The 13,136-nt window shown below is 38.4% G+C and overlaps 1 non-coding gene across 1 annotated transcript; it reads left to right on the top strand.

Moving 5' to 3' along the window:
• The first annotated feature begins 11,992 nt into the window (after positions 1-11,992).
• Positions 11,993-12,096, top strand: LOC127745156 (small nucleolar RNA R71). Its single transcript, XR_008006352.1, has one exon. It is a non-coding gene; the product is annotated as a small nucleolar RNA R71 (small nucleolar RNA).
• Positions 12,097-13,136: the final 1,040 nt, after the last annotated feature.

The following is a 13,136-nucleotide window of genomic DNA, read 5'->3' as shown; positions in this document are numbered from 1 at the left end:
CGCGTACGCACGTCCCTCCAGATATTCAAAATTTTGTAAAGTTGCAGAAAATCAGGGTTAAACACTAAACTTTAATTGTTCATAACTTTCTCTACAAAACTCCATTTTTCTCAAACTTTATATCATTTTAAAGTTCTTGAAATAACCTTTAATTTAAAATAATTTCCAACTAATTTCAAAAATAAAGGCTCAAGTTTTGATCCATCAAAATTCTCTAATTTCCAAATTCCATAACCAAACCAAACCAAAGCGTACTCAAATTTAATACAAAACACTACCACATACTATACTTTACCATTCCATTGTACTTCAATCAACTCAACACCCATTTAACTCAATCTCTCCACTATAATTCAACAAAATTCCATAATTCATAAATCAATATCACAACCTTAACAATTTTCACACAATTTAACTCTTGATTAACCTCATTCACCACCATTCAATATCAACATCAATATTCATCATATATTTATCATATTTCATATATCACACATTCCAATACTCGATGTCATCCTCTTCATCATCAAACATAATTTCACATATAATTAATCATACACAACCATCATTCAATCCTATCTTAAGGTCAACTAGCCTAAATGTCTAGAAACATTACATATTACATAATGAAAACTAAAACTCTACCTTGGCTAATTCTCAAAATGCACCAAACACCAAAACGAAGCCACCAAGCTCAATTTAAAAGCCTCAAAGCAACTCCAACAAAAACCAAAACTCAATCTAACATCATACAAAATACCAACATCAAACCTAGGATTCACAAATATAACAAAACACAAGGGTTTAGTGAGACCTTACCTTACCAAATGAGATTAGGAGCAAAATCTAATAATATTCCACTGCTAGATCATCCCTAAACAAATAAAATCACAAAATTTACTCAAAAACCAAACGTAAAAATAAAAAAATGTTAGATTAGGAAATTGGAACATGAGTTTTGAGTTCTTACCTACAAACCTTAGTTAGAAATGATGGGCTCGGCGAGAGCAACACGTGGCCAAAAACGGCTCGTTCATCGGAGCTCCGGATCAAAAGTTATGAGTGAAACAAGATGAATGTCAATAGTGCTCTTCCCTCTTCTCCTCGCCTCTCATCTCAGCGCCTCCCCTCTCTCAATCTAGGGTAACATGAGCTGAAATCTCATTAAAAGATGTATATATATGTTGGCCTTGGGCCCAACTTAGGCCATTCCAATCTACTAGCGTTTTAGGTCCATTTGGCCAAACTTTGGACCAAAACCTTTAAGATTAGTGTCCGGTTTTCAATTCTAAATTATTTTTGTCTTTTCAAAACAATAAATTCAATTTTGAAAATCTTATTTTCCAAAATATGTGGTACCAAACAGACTAGAGTCGGTACTACCGACTTAAGCACCGGTACGCATTTTTACAAAAATTTTTCCACAAAATATACCTTTTCCCACTCAAAAAAATCTATTGAATTCAAATTTCACCTTTTTATTTTCAAAATATTATTTCTATATTTTTTAACCTATTCTGGGTAGTTAAAAAATTATTATTTTATAAAGCGATTTTTCTGATTCTTACATCCTGAATCTATTGAGGTTACTTACCAGCCTTCTGTCTTAGCCTGTTTCCATTTCCAGTAGTAGAGCGCCTAGAAAAGTTTTTAATTTGTTGATTTCCTCGCATAGGTACTCCCGGTGCCTTAAAATTAATCTTTCGCTGTACCGCATGCCTATGGAAATTATTAAAGTTCTTGGTGGTACGTTTGGATAACTCATCTTTGATGCTGCCATATTAATGTCACAGTCTTCTATCAGCTGACTCTTATTGACAAGCTCTGCAAAATTTTGTATTTCCAGTGGTACTAACAAATGCATTAGCTCATCGCGAAGTCCTCTTTCATATTTCAAACACTTCCACTCTTCAAAATCATCTGGATTTTCCTGACAGATCTTAGAGAATTAGCACAGATTCTCAAATTTTTGGGTATACTATGCCACTAACATATTTCAATGTTTCAACTGCATCAATTCCATCACTTTAGCATCATGAATAGATCTAGGAAAATATTTTTTTATAAAATTCCTCCTTAAAAGTATTCTAGACAATCTCTTCCACCTCCTGTCTCAACAAGCATTGCACTCCATGCCACCAGTATTCAACTTCTCCCTCCAACATATAGGTTGCAAACTCCATATGTTGTCCTTCTGGAACATGTTGCGCTCACAGCGATTTTTTGATACCACAGAACCAGTTGTTAGCTTCAGTAGCCACCAGCGTTCCTCTAAACTTGGACAGATTTATTTTCAGAAAAGTTGCCAGTGTCATAGGGTTATTGTGATTTTCAACGCCTTCATTACCATTACAGTCTCCGCTGTTCTCACCGTTATGTCCCCCATTATGATCTTCATTACCATAACAGTCGATTGCCCGCGTCGTAGCAGTTGCTGTTTCACGCACAGCCTCAGCCATGGTATTTACCACAGCTATAAAAGCATTTGCATCCCTCATCGGATCTTCTACAAGGTTCGCACGCCTACCACATCCTCGTTCCCGTGCAGCCATCAAGATCCTGTTCACACCTTACATTCAATATTAACGTGATCAATTTTAACATCTCAGATAAAATATGAATAGTCCCTGAAATGGATGCACAGTGACACTCATGCAATATATATCACAAGGATATCCTATATATATGAAACACAACTCAGAGTATGCAATGAAGAATGATTTGGTCCATTTCCCTAGGCTTTAATAGGAACAAACTGCTCTGATACTAAACTGCAATGACCAAATTTTCAGTACGCCATGTTCATATTGAAAATCAAGCGTCACTAACTTGCTTTTCTAAAAATTAACTAAATATTTATTATTAAGCCTATAATCGTATTAGCGTGCGATCGAATTTTTTCGAAAAACTTTCTTTTCTTTTTTTAAAGAAATAATTAAATAAGTACGATAAAAATATAAAATAACACAAACATCAGAGATAGAGATAATATATATCATACATAAATGCCACAGACACATAAATGCCACAGACACATAGCTGGGTGAACCTTTTCAGATTGTGACTCAGCTTTGCTAAAGTTCCCAGTTAGAGGTGTCCAGAGCTCTTAAACACACTCTTCTTGCTTTGGATCACGACTTTAACCACTCAGTCTCAAGCTTTTCACTTGGACCTGCATGCCACAAGCACATGGTTAGGGACAGCTTTGATTTAGCCGCTTAGGCCTGAATTTTATTTCCTTGGGCCCTCTTATCCATTGATGCTCAAAGCCTTGGATCCTTTTTACCCTTGCCTTTTGGTTTTAAGGGCTATTGGCTTTTTCTGCTTGCTTTTTCTTTTTCTTTCTATTATTTTTTTCGCCACTTTTTTTTTCGTAAGCTTTTGCTATTCACTGCTTTTTTTGCTTCAAGAATCAAATTTATGATTTTTCAGATTATCAGTAACATTTCTCTTTGTTCATCATTCTTTCAAGAGCCAACAATTTTAACATTCATAAACAACAAGATAAAAAATATGCACTGTTCAAGCATTTATTCAGAAAACAAAAAGTATTGTCACCACATCAATATAATTAAACTAAATTCAAAGATAAATTCGAAACTCATGTACTTCTTGTTCTTTTGTATTAAAAACATGTTTCATTTAAGAAAGGTGAAGGATTCATGGAATTATTCATAGTTTTAAGACATAGTTACTACATACTAATGATCATGCAATAAAGACACAAACATAGATAACATAAAGCTTAAAAATCGAAAAATAGAGAAATAAGAACAAGGAATGAGTCCACCTTAGTGATGGTGGCGCTTTCTTCTTGAAGAACCAATGATGTCCTTGAGCTCTTCTATGTCTCTTCCTTGACTTTATTGCTCCTCCCTCATTGCTCTTTGATCTTCTCTAATTTCATGGAGAATGATGGAGTGCTCTTGATGTTCCACCCTTAATTGATCCATATTATAACTCAAGTCTTCTAGAAAAGTGTTGAGTTGTTCCCAATAATTGTTACGAGGAAAGTGCATCCCTTGAGGCATCTCCGGGACTTCTTGGTGATGAGCTTCCTCATGCGTCTCTTGGGATCCATGAGTGGGCTCTCTTGTTTGCTCCATCCTCTTCTTAGTGATTGGCTTGTCCTCTTTAATGAGGATGTCTCCTTCTATGATAACTCCAGCTGAGTAGCATAGATGGCAAATAAGATGAGGAAAAGCTAGCCTTGCCATGGTGGAGGACTTTTCCCTTCTTGTGTAGGGGCGTGCATCTCCTTGCATCATGGGCAAGTTAAACGCCAACCTTACATTTTCCAGACTGAAATCTAAGTATTTCCCCCGAACCATTGTAAGATAATTCTTTGGATTCGGGTTCACACTTTTATTATGGTTCCTAGTGATCCATGTATTGGCATAGAACTCTTGAATCATTAAGATTCTGACTTGTTGAATGGGGTTGGTCAGAACTTCCCAACTTCTTCTTTGGATCTCATGTCGGATCTCCAGATACTCATTTTTCTTGAGTTTGAAAGGGACCTCAGAGATCCCCTTCTTCTTGGCTACAACATCATAGAAGTAGTCTTGATGGGCTTTAGAGATGAATCTCTCCATCTCCCATGACTCAGAGGTGGAAGCTTTTGTCTTCCCTTCTCTTTTTCTAGAGGTTTCTCCGGCCTTAGGTGCCATAGGTGGTTATGGAAAAACAAAAAAAAGCTATGCTTTTACCACACCAAACTTAGAATATTGCTCGCCCTCGAGCAAGAGAAGAAAGAATAGATGAAGAAGAAGAAAATATGGAGGAGAGAGAGAGAGGGTTGTGTTTCGGCCAAGGAGGAGAAGAGAGGGTTGTGTGGTGTGAAAATGAAGAAGAATGGAGGGGTTTATATAGTGAAGGGAGAGGGAGTAGGTTCGGCTATTTAGGGTGGGTTTGGGTGGGAAAGAGATTTTGAATTTTGAAGGTAGGAGGGGTTTATGGGGAAGAGTGGAAGGATGTGAGTGATGAAGAGGTGATGGGGAAGAGAGATTGAGGTGATTGGTGAAGGGTTTTGGGGAAAAGTGTTATTGGATTGTGTGAAGAAGAGAGAAGGTGAGTTGAGGTACGTGGGAATCCTATGGGGTCCACAGATCCTGAGATGATCCTGTGGGGTCCACAGATCCTGAGGTGTCAAGGATTTACATCCTTGCACCAATGAGGCGTGTAAAACACCCTTTTCATGCAATCCTGGCGTTTAACGCCAGATTGATGCTTGTTTCTGGCGTTGAACGCCAACTTCATGCTTGTTTTGGGCGTTCAACGCCTATTTGCAGCATGTTTCTGGCGTTGAACGCCAGTTCCATGCTTGTTTCTGGCGTTCAGCATCAGCTTTCCTCAGGGTGTATTCCTGGCGTTTAAACGCCAGGATGTTGCTTGTTTCTAGCATTCAACACCAGATCCATGCTCTGTTCTGGCGTTGAACGCCAGCCAGATGCTCCTTACTGCGTTTAAACGCCAGTAAGCCCTTCCTCCAGGGTGTGCTTTTTCTTCTGCTATTTTTAATCCTGTTTTTAATTTTAATATTTATTTTGTGACTCCACATGATCATGAACCTAATAAAACATAAAAGAACAATAAAAGAAAAAATAAAATAAAAATTGGGTTGCCTCCCAATAAGCGCTCCTTTAATGTCATTATCTTGACAGTGGGTTCTCATGGAGCCTCAAAGGTGATCAGGTTAATATTGTAGACTCCTAATACCAAACTTAGAGTTTGAATATGGGGATTCAACACCAAACTTAGAGTTTGGCTATGGCCACCCAACACCAAACTTTAGAGTTTGATTGTGGGGGCTCTGTTTGACTCTGTACTGAGAGAAGCTTTTCATGCTTCCTCTCCATTGTTAAAAAAGAACACCCTTGGGTCTTAAACACAAGGTAGTCCCCATTCAATTGAAGGGCTAATTCTCCTCTGTTAACATCTATCACAGCTCCTGCTGTGGCTAGCAAAAGGTCTTCCAAGGATGATGCATTCATCCCCCTCCTTCCTAGTGTCTAAGATTATGAAATCAGCAGGGATGTAAAGGCCTTCAACCTTTACCAACATGTCCTCTACCAATCCATAAGCTTGTCTTACTGACTTATCTGCCATTTGCAATGAGAATATGGCAGGCTATACCTCAATGATCCCCAGCTTCCCCATTACAGAGAGTGGCATAAGATTTATGCCTAACCCTAGGTCACACAGAGCCTTTTCAAAGGTCATGGTGCCTATGGTACAGGGTATTAAGAATTTACCAGGATCTTGTTTCTTTTGAGGTAAAGTTTGCTGAACCCATGTATCTAGTTCACCAATGAGCAAAGGAGGTTCATCTTCCCAAGTCTCATTACCAAACAACTTGGCATTCAGCTTCATGATAGCTATTAGATATTGAGCAACTTGCTCTCCAGTTACATCTTCATCCTCTTCAGAGGAAAAATATTTTTCACAGCTCATGAATGGCAGAAAGAGGTTTAATAGGATCTCTATGGTCTCTATATGACCTTCAAATTCCTTTAAGTACTCAATAAGGAACTCCTTCTTGCTTGAGAGACGTCCCCTGAGGTCTTCCTCATTGGGATTCACGTCCTCTCCTTCCTCTCTAGATTCGGCCATGTTGATTATGTCAATGGCCTTGCACTCTCTTTTTGGATTCTCTTCAGTATTGCTTGGGAGAGTACTATGAGGAGTTTCAGGGACTTTCTTACTTAGCTGGCCCACTTGTGTCTCCAAATTTCTGATGTAGGACCTTGTTTCACTCATGAAGCTTAAAGTGGCCTTAGACAGATCAAAGACTATATTTGCTAAGTTAGAGGTGCTCTGCTCAGAATTCTCTGTCTGTTGCTGAGAAGATGATGAAAAAGGCTTGCTATTGCTAAACCTGTTTCTTCCACCATTATTAAAGCCTTTGGTGCACGAAATTGTGATCATCAACAATGGCACCAAAAACTTGGTAGCGCTCTCAACGTGAATCACACTTAGTCACAACTCTGCACAACTAACCAGCAAGTGCACTGGGTCGTCCAAGTAATACCTTACGTGAGTAAGGGTCAATCCCATGGAGATTGTTGGTATGAAGCAAGCTATGGTCATCTTGTAAATCTCAGTTAGGTGGATAATAAATGTTATGGAGTTTTTAAATAGTAAATAAAGCAGAAAATAAAGATAGAGTTACTCATGTAATTCAATGGTGGGAATTTCAGATAAGTGTATGGAGATGCTTGTCCCTATTGGATCTCTGCTTTCCTACTGCCTTCCTTCAATCCTTCTTATTCCTTTCCATGGCAAGCTGTATGTAGGGCATCACCATTGTCAATGGCTACATCCCATCCTCTCAGTAAAAAAGGTCCAAATGCTCTGTCACGACACGGCTAATCATCTATCGGTTATCGATCATGTTGGAATAGAATCCCTTGATTCTTTTGCGTTTGTCATCACGCCCAACAATCGCGAGTTTGAAGCTCGTCACAATCATTCAATCCCGGAATCCTACTCGGAATACCACATACAAGGTTAGACTTTCCAGATTCCCATGAATGCCGTCATCAATTCTAGCTTATACCACGAAGATTCTGATTAAGGAATCCAAGAGATATGCGCCCGGTCTAAGGTAGAACGGAAGTGGTTGTGATTCACGCATTCATAGGTGAGAATGATGATGAGTGTCACGGATTATCACATTCATCATGTTGAAATGCAACGAATATCTTAGAATAAGAACAAGCGGAATTGAATAGAAAATAGTAGTAATTGCATTGAAACTTGAGGTACAGCAGAGCTCCACACCCTTAATCTATGGTGTGTAGAAACTTCACCGTTAAAAATACATAAGTGATGAAGGTCCAGGCATGACCGAATGGCCAGCCCCCATGAAAGACCAAATGGTCCAAAGAACTAGATAGTCCAAGACGTCTAATACACTAGTAAAAAGTTCTATTTATACTAAACTAGCTACTAGGGTTTACAAAAGTAAGTAATTGATGCATAAATCCATTTCTGGGGCCCACTTGGTGTATGTTTAAGCTGAGCTTGATCTTTACACGAGCTGAGGCTTATCTTGGAGTTGAACGCCATGTTGTAATGTGTTTTTGGCGTTCAACTCTGGTTCGTGACGTGTTTCTGGCGTCTGACTCCAGAATGCAGCATGGAACTGGCGTTGAGCGCCAGTTTACATCGTCTAATAACAAATAAAGTATAGACTATTATATATTGCTGGAAAGCTCTGAATTTCTACTTTCCAACGCCATTGAGAGCGCGCCATTTGAAGTTCTGTAGCTCCAGAAAATCCATTTCGAGTGCAGGGAGGTTAGAATCCAACAGCATCAGCAGTCCTTTGTCAGCCTTTTATCAGAGTTTGGCTCGGGTCCCTCAATTTCAGCCAGAAATTACATGAAATCACAGAAAAACACACAAACTCATAGTAAAGTCCAGAAATGTAAATTTAGCATAAAAACTAATGAAAACATCCCTAAAAGTAGCTAGATCCTACTAAAAACTACCTAAAAACAATGCCAAAAAGCGTATAAATTATCCGCTCATCACAACACCAAACTTAAATTGTTGCTTGTCCCCAAGCAACTGAAAATAAATTAGGATAAAAAGAAGAGAATATACTATAAATCCTAAAATATCAATGAATATTAATTCTAATTAGATGAGCGGGACTTGTAGCTTTTTGCCTCTGAACAGTTTTTGCATCTCACTTTTTCCCTTGAAGTTTATAATGATTTGCATCTCTAGGACTTAGAATTTCAGATAGTGTTATTGATTCTCCTAGTTAAGTTTGTTGATTCTTGAACATAGCTACTTTTATGAGTCTTGGCCGTGGCCTTAAGCATTTTGTTTTCCAGTATTACCACCGGATACATACATGCCACAGACACATGACTGGGTGAACCTTTTCAGATTGTGACTCAGCTTTGCTAAAGTCCCCAGTTAAAGGTGTCCAGAGCTCTTAAACACACTCTTTTTGCTTTGGATCACGATTTTAACCACTCAGTCTCAAGCTTTTCACTTGGACCTGCATGCCACAAGCACATGGTTAGGGACAGCTTTGATTTAGCCGCTTAGGCCTGGATTTTATTTCCTTGGGCCCTCCTATCCATTGATGCTCAAAGCCATGGATCCCTTTTACCCTTGCTTTTTGGTTTTAAGGGCTATTGGCTTTTTCTGCTTGCTTTTTCTTTTTCTTTCTAATTGGCTTTTTCTGCTTGCTTTTTTTTCTTTCTAATTTTTTTCGCTCCTTTTTTTCTTTTTTCTTTTTTTTCGCAATCTTTTGCTTTTTCACTGCTTTTTCTTGCTTCAAGAATCAATTTTCATGATTTTTCAGATTTTCAATAACATTCTCTTTGTTCATCATTCTTTCAAGAGCCAACAATTTTAACATTCATAAACAACAAGATCAAAATTATGCACTGTTCAAGCATTCATTCAGAAAACAAAAAGTATTGTCACCACATCAATATAATTAAACTAAATTCAAGGATAATTTCGAAATCCATGTACTTCTTGTTCTTTTGAATTAGAAGCATTTTTCATTTAGGAGAGGTGGAGGATTTATGGAATTATTTATAGCCTTAAGATATAGTTACTCGATACTAATGATCATGAGGTAGAGACAAAAAACATAAACACACATATAGCATAAAAATCGAAAAACAGAGATAAGAACAAGGAAGTTAAGGAATGAGTCCACCTTAGTGAGGGTGGCGCCTTTTTGAAGGACTAATGGTGCTTTTTGAGCTCCTTTATGTCTCTTCCTTGCCTCTGTTGCTTGATCCTTAGAGATTTTGGTGCTCTTATCCTTAGTTGCTCCCAATAGTTGTGTGGCGGAAAATGTATCCCCTGAGGTATCTCAGGGATTTCTTAATGAGGGAATTCCTCATGCTCTCTTGATGTGCAGTCAAATGCTCTTCTACTGAGCTATGGACCCTTGAGATGAATCTCTCTATCTCCCATGACTCAGAGGTGGAAAATTTTTTTTGTCTTCCCTTGTCTCTTTTTTTTGAGGTTTCTCTGGCCTTAGGGGCCATCAATGGTTATGGAAAAACAAAAAAAGCTATGCTTTTACCACACCAAACTTAGAATGTTGCTCGCCCTCGAGCAAAGAAGAAAGAATGGAAGGAGAAGAAGATATGGAGGAGAGGGAGAGATGTGTATGTTTTGGCCATATGGGTGGGATTGGGTGGGGAAGAGATGGATGGAGGTGATTGGTGAAGAAGAGAGAAGGTGAGTTGAGGTAGGTGGGGATTCTGTATGGTCCACAGATTCTAAGGTGTCAAGAATTTACATCCCTGTACCAATGAGGCGTGTAACACGCCCTCTACATGCAATCCTGGCGTTTAACGCCAGATTGGTGCTTGTTTCTGGCGTTAAACGCCAGCTCTAAGCTTGTTCTGGGTGTTCAACGCCCATTTGCAGCATGTTTCTAGCGTTGAACGCCAGCTTTCCTTAGTGTGCAATCCTGGCATTTAAACACCAGACTGCTGCATGTTTCTGGCGTTTAGCGCCAGATCCATGCTCTGTTCTGGCGTTGAACGCCAGCCAGATGCTCCTTACTGGCGTTTAAACGCCAGTAAGTCCTTCCTCTAGGGTGTGATTTTTCTTCTGCTGTTTTTGATTTTGTTTTTAATTTTAATATTTTTTTCGTGACTCCACATAATCATGAACCTAATAAAACATAAAAGAACAATAAAAAGAAAAATAAAATTAGATAAATAAAAATTGGGTTGCCTCCCAATAAGCACTTTTTTAATGTCAATAGCTTGACAGTGGGCTCTTATGGAGCCTCAAAGGTGATCAGGTCAATGTTGTAGACTCCCAACACCAAACTTAGAGTTTGAATGTGGGGGTTCAACACCAAACTTAGAGTTTGGTTGTGGCCTCCCAACACCAAACTTAGAGTTTGACTGTAGAGGCTCTGTTTGACTCTGCATTGAGAGAAGTTGTTCATGCTTCCTCTCATTACCAAATAACTTGGCATTTAGATTCATGATGGCTCCTAGATATTGAGCAACTTACTCTCCAGTTACATCTTCATCCTCTTCAGAGGTAGAATAGTCTTTAGAGCTCATGAATGGTAGAAGGAGGTTTAATGGAATCTATGGTCTCTATATGAGCCTCAGATTCCTTTGGGTCCTCAATAGGGAACTCCTTCTTGGTTGGAAGACGTCCCATGAGGTCTTCCTCATTGGGATTCACGTCCTCCCCTTCCTCCTTGCATTCGGCCATATTGACTATATCAATGGCCTTGCACTCTCTCTTTGGATTCTCTTCAGTATTGCTTGGGAGAGTACTAGGAGGAGTTTCAGTGACTTTCTTACTCAGCTGGCCCACTTATGCCTCCAAATTTCTAATGGAGGACCTTGTTTCACTCATGAAACTTAAAGTGGCTTTAGACAGATCAGAGACTATGTTTGATAAGTTAGAGGTGCTATGTTCAGAATTCTCTGTCTGTTGCTGAGAAGATCATGGAAAAGGCTTGCTATTGCTAAACCTATTTCTTCCGTCATTATTAAAGCCTAGTTGAGGCCTTTGTTGATCCTTCCATGAGAAATTTGGGTGATTTCTCCATGATGAGTTATAGGTGTTTCCATAAGATTCACCCATGTAATTTACCTCTGCCATTGTAGGGTTCTCAGGATCATAAGCTTCTTCTTCAGAAGATGCCTCTTTAGTACTGTTGGATGCATTTTTCCATCCATTCAGACTTTGAAAAATTATGTTGACTTGCTGAGTCAACATTTTGTTCTGAGCCAATATGGCATTCAGAGCATTAATTTCAAGAACTCCCTTCCTTTGAGGCGTCCCATTATTCACGGAATTCCTCTCAGAAGTGTACATGAACTGGTTATTTGCAACCATGTCAATAAGTTCTTGAGCTTATGCAGGAATTTTCTTTAGGTGAATGGATCCACCTGCAGAATGGTCCAGTGACATCTTAGAGAACTCAGATAGACCATAATAGAATATATCTATCATGCTCCATTCTGAAAACATGTCAGAAGGACATATTTTGGTCATCTGCTTGTATCTTTCCCAAGCTTCATAGAGGAATTCACCATCTTTTTGTTTGAAGGTCTGAACATCCACTCTAAGCTTGCTCAGCTTTTGAGGAGGAAAGAACTTAGCCAAGAAGGCCGTGACCAGCTTATCCCAGGAGTCTAGCTATCTTTAGGTTGAGAGTCCAACCATGCTCTAGCTCTGTCTCTTACAGCAAAAGGGAAAAGCATGAGCCTGTAGACTTCAGGATCTACTCTATTAGTCTTAACAGTCTCACAGATCTGCAAGAACTCAGTCAAGAACTGATAGGGATCTTCTGATGAAAGTCCATGAAACTTGCAGTTCTGTTGCATTAGAGCAACTAATTGAGGTTTCAGCTCAAAATTGTTTGCTCCAATGGTAGGAATTGAGATGCTTCTTCTATCAAACTTAGAAGTAGGTGTAGTATAATCACCAAGCATCCTCCTTGCATTATTGTTGTTAGGTTCGGCTGCCATCTCCTTCTCTTGTTCGAAAATTTAAGTAAGGTTGTCTCTGGATTGTTGTAATTTGGCTTCTCTTAGTTTCCTCTTCAGAGTCCTTTCAGGTTCAGGGTCAGCTTCAACAAGAATGCCTTTTTCCTTGTTCCTGCTCATATGAAAGAGAAGAAAACAAAAAAAGAAGAGAAGAGGAATCCTCTATGTCACAGTAAAGAGGTTCCTTATTGTTAGTAGAAGAAGAAAGGGAATAAAGAAAGGAGAATCCAAACAGAAGGGTGAGGAGGATAGGGGTAGTGATTTGAGATGAAGAGAGGTGAAGAGAAGTGTTAGTAAATTAAATAAATAGAAGAAGAGGAGAGGGAAAGGATTTCGAAAATAATTTTTGAAAAAGAGTTAATAATTTTCGAGAATTAAGATAAGAAATAAAATTAAAATTAAAAATTGAAACAATTAATTAATTTAAGAATAATTTTGAAAAAGGGGGAGATATTTTCGAAAATTAGAGACGGAGAAGTAGTTAAGTTGTTTTGAAAAAGATAAGAAACAAACAAAAAGTTAGTTAGTTAATTGAAAAAGATTTGAAAATCAAATTTGAAAAGATAAGAAAATAAGATAAGATATTTTGAAATCAAAATTTTTTTTTTTGAAAAAGATAAAATT

Source organism: Arachis duranensis, chromosome 2, assembly GCF_000817695.3.
Source record: "Arachis duranensis cultivar V14167 chromosome 2, aradu.V14167.gnm2.J7QH, whole genome shotgun sequence".
NCBI classification, from domain to species: domain Eukaryota; kingdom Viridiplantae; phylum Streptophyta; class Magnoliopsida; order Fabales; family Fabaceae; genus Arachis; species Arachis duranensis.
Note: the sequence above shows the minus strand (reverse complement) of the source record. Positions and strands in the feature narration are given on the sequence as shown.